The sequence below is a fragment of the Cryptomeria japonica genome, chromosome 5 (genome assembly GCF_030272615.1).
Source record: "Cryptomeria japonica chromosome 5, Sugi_1.0, whole genome shotgun sequence".
Lineage (NCBI taxonomy): Eukaryota > Viridiplantae > Streptophyta > Pinopsida > Cupressales > Cupressaceae > Cryptomeria > Cryptomeria japonica.
The window spans coordinates 170,448,055-170,458,021 of NC_081409.1; the positions used below are offsets into that span (position 1 = coordinate 170,448,055).

Here is a 9,967-nt window from a genome sequence, read left to right on the forward strand (position 1 = left end):
TGTATGTTTCTAGGGTTTTGTAACTGACCTAGTTGAAAAGTGTATTTAGGTCGAGTTTGAGAAGAGATTTTGTGTCAGTGATTTGAGAAGAAGAGTGTGCTGAAATAGATAGAAGAGCCTGTATGTGTGTAGCAGTGATTGAGCTGAAAAGGATCTGTACTAGCAAGCAGTGAAGTGTTGTGATCAAATCATTTGCCCTAGCGTTCCCTAGCAGTTACACCACTTTGAAATCCCTTAACTGGGTAGATTTTAAAAGGCCTTATTTGTAAATCTCTTGACCAGGTCGCTCATTAGCTTGAGTTTAAAATCCTCTAACAAGGTTACTCCTAAAAGGGTAGAGCTCCTAATAGGGCTAAGGTAAAATCTCTTAACCGGGTGACTCTTAACACGGTCTTCTCTTAATCGGACATATTGTAAAGCTCCTAACTAGGCTAGACCTTTAACGAGGCGCATTCTGAAAGAGTACAAATATTTTGTGGTTGTTAATTCCTGTCGTGGTTTTTTCCCATTTGGGTTTCAACATGAAAAATATTTGTGTTCATGTGGTTATGCATTGTTGATGTGTGGATTTGATATCTTTAATTTATTTGCATTTTGATGAACACTTATGTGACTTCTTGGTAAATCTTCTAGCCAGTATGTTTGAGTAGTTACTGGTACTAGTTTTTGAAGTGTTTTTGAAGTATTATCAGAGTTGTTTAACTACTAATTCCCCCCCCCCCCCCTCTTAGTAGTTAGTGGATCCTCATAATAACACAAGGGCTTCCGGCCTAAGGAATGCCTAAGGGAACAAATCTCGCTTACCGCCACCAAGGTCCCCACACTGGGAAGTAGTCAAACACCATTCATCAACACCAAGGGTAAAACACAAGAAATTATCCATATTGGGGTATTAACCATGGCCACACCAGGCCCATGAACCACCATCAAAACCCTATGAAAAGATAGGATAGAAATAAACAGCCCATGGCCATCTTCATTAGCCTCTCCATCTTCCACATTAAAATCCCTCGCAATGCCTCCACCACCTAAAACCCCATCTCCCCCTTCCCCGCTCCTGTTCTCCATCTTCAACTTATTACTATACAAATCTATATTACAAATAAAGGTTAGTTTATAGTTTAGTTAATAAATAAATGTAATTATTTTTGGAAAGTTATTTCTATAGGTAGTTTGTATGGGAAACCAATGGTTATATATACAAATAAAATATAATGTAACTTGATTATGCAACCGAATCTAATAAATATCTCCTTTTATGTGTCTTATTCTATTCAACAATGGTTTAGTTTTTCTAATATATTATTTTTGTTACCATTTTTTAATATGGTATTAAAGAATGTTTCGTAATAGGACTCTAAATTTCACTCCACTCATGATTTGTTTGTCAAGTTGATTAGGGCAATGAATTAGTGGATACTAAGGACCTCTAGTACCCTACTATATTTTTTTATCTCCATCTACTTGTTGTAAAGACAAGAATTAAACGACTTGTATGAAATATGGAATTTATATCATTTACTCTTCTTGCAATTTTTTTAGCGATAATAGTGGATACCACATATCACACACTTATCTCATTGACATCCACTATTAATGTGCATCATCTTTCTTTCCTATTGTGTATATTCTTTCTATAATGTTTTCTTCCATAATATTCATTGTATCTATATCAAAAGTTGCAAGGATCCATGGGGTTGTGGAAAAATGTAGGAGAATAAGGTGGTTGAGAAGAATTTTTTTTATCTTTCAGTTATGAGGGTTTGTTTATTTCAATAATGGTATGGATTTATTTTGATTCTATTTTATGAATATTTAGTTTGTGCAAAGGAGGAATCATGTTCTCATTAGGTGTCATTCTATTGTTGGTATATTGTTTTGATTTTAAAATGATGGTTTAACAAAGTCTCTCTAAAACTATGATATTTTTATTATTTATTCACAAAACTCAAAAAATGTTTTTTTTGAAAGCTATTGAGTAGAATCACAAAACCAAAAAATAATTTCTTCTATCATCAACAATCTTCAAATGTTCATTTTCTTTATATTCATTTATAATGTCTTTGTATCATATAACATTATCTTAAAACTTAATTTATATTAACTTTGTATACATATAACCATCTAACTAAAATGAAAAATTTATTATTACTAATAAAAAAATATAAATTTTAAATTATTAAATAATTAATTGGATGAACACACCATTAAAATGCTAAATATAATCATTAATTATTTTTTATCTCATCCTCAACTTAAAATATAATACTTTTTAATAAAACTTTAAACTATAGAAAACATATTTTATTAAATACATTTAACCCTAAATCGGCCTGGCATATAAAACAAAAAGTAATGATTAAATGCTTTGACCAAACATGCCGCTCCATAACAAGCTTAACCGCTTTCAGCACCTGCCATTTCCTGCGCAGAACAAATACACAGACAATATAAAGAACAGATATGCAAATCGCAGAATATAATGCAAAGGCCGTACATAATGTTTAATCATAAACCTGCCGCCTCCATCAAATACCTAATTTCTGCACTCTTAAGAAAGACAATGAAAAGATTTGGTTCAGTTCATGTGAACATTACACATTACCCACAATGAATTAGAAGAAGGACCCCTATGACATTCTCACCCCCCACAAAAAAGTTCAAAACATTATCACAATTCCATTTATAAGAGCTTCTATAAGCTTAACATTTTTCTGAAACGTAAGTGTTGTACGAAATAATTTAGAGAATACCAAAACGACAGAAATGTACAAAAGTGGGATGAATTGAATGGACATTTTGTAAATAAATATGTTTTCAATTTGGTTGTGGAGAACGACATCTACATCAAAAACGAGCTGTTAGACGTACAGTCCATAACCAGCGCGACCGCTTGAAGCACCCGCCATTTCCTGCACAACATGGAAAATCAACAGAAAACGTAGACAATAGGTAAAAACACTTCTTCGAAACACTCTTAAAATGCACACAATATATAGAGAGTCCTATCAAACACTTGAAAATGCACACAAGACCTATCAAACACTTGAAAATGCAGAGTAACTCCCTTCAAACACCCTGTGACTCTCAGCGCAGAGCACGGAACAGAAACACAGAAAGGAAAGAGTCCCTTCAAACACCCTGCGACTCTCAGCGCATAGCAGAAACAAATTTAATTAAAATTCAAAGGCTATTTTGTGCAAAAATAAAGATGAAAGCCTAACAAGACAACTGCAAGAGACTCACAACACACAGAGAATCGTGTATTTTTGCTATGAAAAGTGGAGCGGTGGGAGTGGGTTTATATAGGAGGGAGAGTAGGGTATAAACTCCCCTGGCCTTCACCTCTCCAACACTGCAAACGCACCACGCAAGTTGCCCTGACTGTGACTGTGAGACAAATCATGTATCCATATAATAATGGAGATCACAGTGGATATTATCTAATATTAAGTTTCTTGAAACTCCCACCAGTTTCGTCTTTTCCTTCCCGATATTCGATGTCAGTCTAGTGCACGACAGCCATATCGGGAGCCACGTAAACTGTGCAGTCACATTTGGGCCATTTTTGGCCATTTTGAGCACAACTTAGGACAGATACCTAAAAATTCATTTTCCACAGCGAGAAGAAGATAGAAACGACAAGCATCAATCTCAAAGATGTCCCAATGCCGACAAACCACGTTTCATCATGAGTAGTCTTTTATTGTTTCTGCAACAGTACGCCCCACCTTCAGTTTGCGACAAAAAATGCGACTACCTACCATTCCTTCTGTAGTTGTCTTGTTAGTCTGCTTTCTTTACTTTCCGTGAATATGCAGATGGGGGTTCTTGGCTAGTAAAGGTTTTCTGAACGATTGGTTTAAATTTAAAGGGCATTTCAGTATGATTAGAAGAAACAGTGAATGGATAAAATATTGACCTAATGACGAAAAATAGTAGATTAAATGAATGGAGAATTTTTTTTTAATTTTTTTAATTTTTATTTTTTTCTAAGGTGTCTCCTTATTTGAAATGGACAAAATTATTTTTCAAAATCAATGATTCAAAGTTCTCAAAAGTCTATGCAAGACGATTGAAAGCGTTTGATCCATTGATTTTTATCATCCTCGTTGTTTGTACGTGCAAAGTCTGACTCGCTTTCTTCATAGATGTTGCTGCCATCGTCCAACGAAAATTAGGAGGAAAGACGAACAAAACGTGACAAACTCACCGTGAAAATTTATCGGTGCAATTAAAAAAGGATGTAGTCGGGAATCGTGAGGCTGCAAAGTCACTCGGCTAGACATAACAGTTAAAGTCCATGTCAAAATCCACAACAGAAGTCAAATCAGTCAACTTTATCCGTGCCAGACAATCAATGTCTACAAACAGATTCATCGTTGGATTTGGGGGTTTATTCCTTTGCAGCTCGCTAGAGTTCCAAGTTGTTTCCATACCAATACAACCCATGTTCTTTTTCCATCTATTGTTTGCCCATTAGCTTTAGTTAAAACAACAATCTTGTGGTATATATAAAGAGAGACCTATAGCCGCCCGATTTGGGATATCTAGAAACGTTGAAAAATTATTAATTAAATTATAGTGATCAACGAATACAAATAAATTAAATATGAAACCACATTAATTCAATCAGTTGATAAATAAACCATAAATAAAAAATAACAAATTATTTATTATATTTAAATAATCATATAAACCTCCTTTAATTCATACATATTATAATATTTCAACCATTTAAAATAAATCCTCTATAATCATTACTTATATCCATTTAAATTATAATTATAAACTTTAATTGAATCTATCTCATTATAAGCTTGTTTTGTAGTCCTCATATTACTATAGAAATATAAACCATACTCTAATTTATTTCTTTGGCCAAGGAAGTAGATTACCTTGGAAAATGTTAAGAAGATAACTTTAAAATGATGAGTCTTTTAGAACAAGTATTCACATGGAGACTTCTTTTTATTTAATTTAATAGGTATTTCCCATAGGATTAAGAGATTCCTAAAGATACATACACATGCCCGAGTCTTATTAAACTCCACCGACTCACTCAAAATAAAACAAAACTATTTCAATCCTTGCTAGGTAATAAGGCATGTATTAGAATAGGGGAGCATCCCACTTTAGCCTTACATTATTTTCAGTCAGCTTATATAGCATTTCACGTTCTAAGTAGGTAGCTTCCAAATACCGAGGATAAAATCGTGGATCTCAAGAATGACTTGTTTTGGAAGCGATCCAAACCATTGTACAACACACACTTCCCTCTTAACCTACTTGTTTGGGAGAATATATTAATTTCCATGTCAAAACAATTTTCAGATGTGAGTGACAGAAAGATTTACCGGTGTGAGTAATTAATTTGGCTAATAATTTAATCGGAAAAATGATTACTGTCTGTGCAAGTGAAAAAGCTTCTTTACACATGTACTTTTCTTCTTTATGTACACACTCAAGCATGTTCCTCGATTAGCAGAAAAGTTTGGCTTTCCCAGAGTAATGTAACTTCATGCATGCTCCGCTAACGGTGAACGAAGAATGTCGAGAAAGAAAAAACGACAACGGATGGGAGAGGGAAAAAAACGGACGAGAAATCTAACGACTAGCTACTTTCCAATCGTCTTGCATGCTTGTTGCACATTGTGAGCCGTCGATCTGGAAAGTTAACCCATCTTTTACATACAGGGTATGCCTTCGGCGTAAAAACTAGCAATTGCACTTTGGTGTGCAATGGGTACGCCGAATAGGTGTGGAAGGTCAATTAAGGAATTTTTTGGTCTATTTTTTGTATATAGTTGTGTAGTACATGAGGTCATTTGATAGGGTATTTAGCAAATGATGTTGTTTGTACAACAAAGGTCTCCATGAGGAAGTGATGTATCCACTTTCAAATATCAAAAATTAAACAAAACCTTTAAATTAGAAAGATAATCAAGATCCATTATCAATAACCTCATGCTATGTTTACAATAAGGATCTAGGGAAAGAGAGGGAGTTGTAAGGATAGAAAAATGGACAGATAGAGGGGTAAGGAGATGGACATAAAGAGGAAGATAGAGATGGATATGTAGATGGAGAAGAAGAGGGATGTGGAGAGAAGGGATAGATAGACATGGAAGATATATATATATATATATATATATATATATAGAGAGAGAGAGAGAGAGAGAGAGAGAGAGAGAGAGAGAGAGAGAGATGTGAAAAATAAAAATGGAAAGATAGAGATAGAAATGCAAAGAGATATAAATAGGGAGAAGTAGAGATGGAGAGAGACATTTAAGAGGATTAGGAAGAGATAAAGAGAGGGAGAGAGAGGTAGAGGTAAAGAGATAGGGGTAGGGATGGAGTGAGAGTGGGAAAGATAAGGGGAGATAGAGGGAGGGAGAGAGAGGTAGAGATAAAGAGATAGGGGGTAGGGATGGAGTGAGAGTGGGAAAGATATGGGGAGATAGAGGGAGGGAGAGAAAGGGGGAGAGAGAGAGAGAGAGAGAGAGAGAGAGAGAGAGAGAGAGAGAGAGAGAGAGAGAGAGAGAGAGAGAGACGGGGGAGAGATGGCTCAATATGTAGATAGGGGGAGGGGAAGAGAGAGGGAGATATATATATATATATATATATATATATAAGGCAATATAACGATATAGAGAGGTATAGTGAAAGAGGTAGAGAGGGAGCGAGATAACTCAATAGAGAGATGGAGTGAATACAAGAGAGAGGGAGGGGAGATGAGAGATAAATACATAGAGATAGATATAACTTGGCAAGGATAGAGCGGGTAATCTAGAGAGGGCTAAATATATAGAGAGGGAGAGATGGAAGGAGAGAGTCCAAGGTACAAGATTTTTCTAGCACACTTTGTTGGAAATGTTGGAAACAACAAATAACAATAAAATATTGCTCTTAACATACATATATTTTAAAAGCCCAAATTTGAAAAGAAGATTGCTTTTATTGACTACATGAGAGATACACAAAGTTGTACGTCCTATACCATAGATTTACTAACATGATAAAGCAACTTTTAACATAAAGGGAACGTTGCCAATTGTTGGTGGTGCAACTATGCATACATACATGTTTTTGAAGTTTTGTAATTGCTTGCTTGGTCAAATACTTGCATTAAAAAAATCAAAATATATCTCTACCATGGCACCAACATTTAAGAATATAATTCGCATTTAAAAGAAAAGAATATAAAAATGAATTTTTGGCATCTCTCCACCTAGGTTTGTAGTCTGCATCCCTAACCTCTTCTCCAGTCCATAAACCAACAATTGGTGGCATTTCAACTGATGCTCAAACAAAAAATGGTTCTGTCGGAGTTCAAAACAATTTAGAGCTTAGAGTCTAGGGAAGAAGACATTAAAATGTTTAAAAGAGGACTTATCAACTTTTCAACTTCTGCGAATGATTGCTTGAGAGCTCTGTCTATTTCAGAGGAAACGGATGAAGTACAAAACCATCATATTGTTGTGGAAGCTTAAACAGAGCATGTAACCTGTTTCATAGTGTAACTCAAAGAGATGTGGCCTAGTGGATGATTGCAGGATATGCAAATTCAATCCACAGGTGTAAATCAGACTTCACATCATTTTTCAGAGTCCAATATGCGAAAATGGGAGCTTTGGAAACCAATATGAACATCCGTCACTAAATGACATGAAATTTTGTCAAATGTTGAAGTTGCGACTATCGTGGTACTAGTCACATGTGCAAAATGTGGAAGCGTTGAAGGGGTACGTAACTGTTTGACAGAATACCTTGTCTCAGGTTGTAGCTATTGAAGGCTTTAGATACTTCCAAGCAAACTAATGTGGCTGGTGTAAAACCAAATTCCTCAACCTTTCTCAACATCCTCCCAGCCCTTGCCAAGATGAGAGCAACGAAACAGGGTAAGGACATCCATCGAATGGATAAATGAAGGGTTAAAAAGAAGACCGCAACATATGAAAAAGACTCTCAAATCGATCTGCATTAACAAGTGTCTTAATTGATATGTGGAAGGCAACAAGGAGGTAAGTCAAATGCACATTGACAGGTGTCTTTTAATTGATATGTGGAAGGCAGCAAGGAGGTAAGTGAAACACCAGAGAAGGAATATGTGTTAGTTTAAAAATGAGCAGAGAAAACACATAATAATGAACAGAAAACAACAGAAAGAATAATAGACACAACAAAGAACTCCAGACACAAGATTAACGTGGTTCACCACTAAGTGGCTACGTCCACCAGAAACGCAAGGATGATTCTTATTAACTAATATCCAATTACACAGTACGTCATGTATGGGCTGCACACAGCCATTTATATAAACATATCAAATATGAAATAAAGAGTCTTCTGGGGAAGACAAACATCCATGTGACTGTTGGGCTTCATATACCCAACAATCTTCCCCGTGAAGTCCAACTGGCACAGCCTATAACATTCCCTGCATCTCCATTCCAAGGCTCATACTACAATCAGCTCTTGAGAAGATTTTAATATCGCCAAACTCTGTTCATGAATAGTGCAAATTAATCTTCTCCAAGTCAGATTAGAGTTAAAAACATATTCTCTAACTACTTCATCCGGTAATCCATAATCAAGAACACTGCTATCAACAGATGTATAATACACTCCTCCATCAAAGTCTCTTGCTTTTGTGCTCCCCCGTAATAGAATATCTAGAAGTTCACTATTATCAGATTTTAATACCCAAATATAAAACTCTTGTATAGGTGTGAATAGCCTACAAATATCACTCCCAATTCTCAAGGTTGCCTCACTAAATGAATTTGTTGTATTTTGTGCAGAAACTTGTACGGTACCTACAATCAATGCATTCCACTGTGCCTCTATTTCTGCAATCTGGAGCAATAAATCGTCACTCTTTTGTTCTTTTTGAAATTCATTTTCCTCAATGACCTTATCCTCAGCCTTTCTGAAGTCTTTTGGATCTTGCGCAGCCTTGAGCCAAAGGCTCTCTCCCACCTTCGCGAGCTCTATAATCCCTGTGCTCCTAGGATATTCAATCTCTAGGCACCCTGAATCCTCTTGTGGATTCTTTCCACCAAAGAAAGGCTTTCCTATCAACAAGGCATACATTTTTGTGAGGAAAGAGTCCTCAGTTAGGAGCTTCCCATCACTTTCCTCTTGCTGAAATATGGTCTCTTCAGAAAAATCCCATTCTTTCTCAAAGTTATCTTTTCCAATATTCATGATGCGACACAAAACCATCAACTTCTGGTCCATACAAATCAGTTTGTCGATGAGTAGGAGATTCTCTTCCTTCAACCTCATAAATTTTTCTTTTTCATAATCCTCCTGAGTCTTGGTCTCAACCTCATCAACTTCATCCTCGCTTCAGCGTCCTCCTCTTCAACATCCTCTTCTTCAGTCGAATCAAGAAAATCTTCAAACAACGAATACTTCAAACCCTCTTCTTCTTCAGCCGAAGTCTCCTCATTTTTCCAGCCATCGCACCAATGAACATGGCATTTTTTTTTAACTTTTGCTTGCACAATTTTACTCTCCACCGAGTCTAAATTTGAAAGAAAATCTTCGATGACTGGATCAGTGTCTTCATCTTTGTGTTGCCTTTTAGCCTTCTTGAGAAACCAACAATTTCTCTTGACCTGGCCTCGCTTGCCACAATACCAGCAACTAATTTCTCTAACTTCAAACTTCTACATCTTCTCAAGAATTTTCAATCCTTTATCTATCTACCTTTCCATCTCTGCTCAATCACTTCACCTAAGCTTTGATACCAACTGTTAGTTTAAAAACGAGCAGAGAAAACACATAATAATGAACAGAAAACAACAAAAAGAATAATAGACACAACAAATAACTCAAGACACAAGATTAACGTGGTTCATCACTGAGTGGCTATGTCCACCAGAAACGCAGGGAGGATTCTTATTAACTAATATCCAATTACACAGTACGTCATGTATGGGCTGCACACAGCCATTTA

At 35.9% G+C, this 9,967-nt stretch overlaps 1 long non-coding RNA gene across 1 annotated transcript; it reads right to left on the reverse strand.

Moving 5' to 3' along the window:
- Positions 1-2,559: 2,559 nt before the first annotated feature.
- Positions 2,560-3,327, reverse strand: LOC131032229 (uncharacterized). The gene is made up of 2 exons (XR_009372419.1): positions 3,036-3,327; positions 2,560-2,912 (listed from the first exon to the last, which is right to left on the reverse strand). It is a non-coding gene; the product is annotated as an uncharacterized LOC131032229 (long non-coding RNA).
- Positions 3,328-9,967: the final 6,640 nt, after the last annotated feature.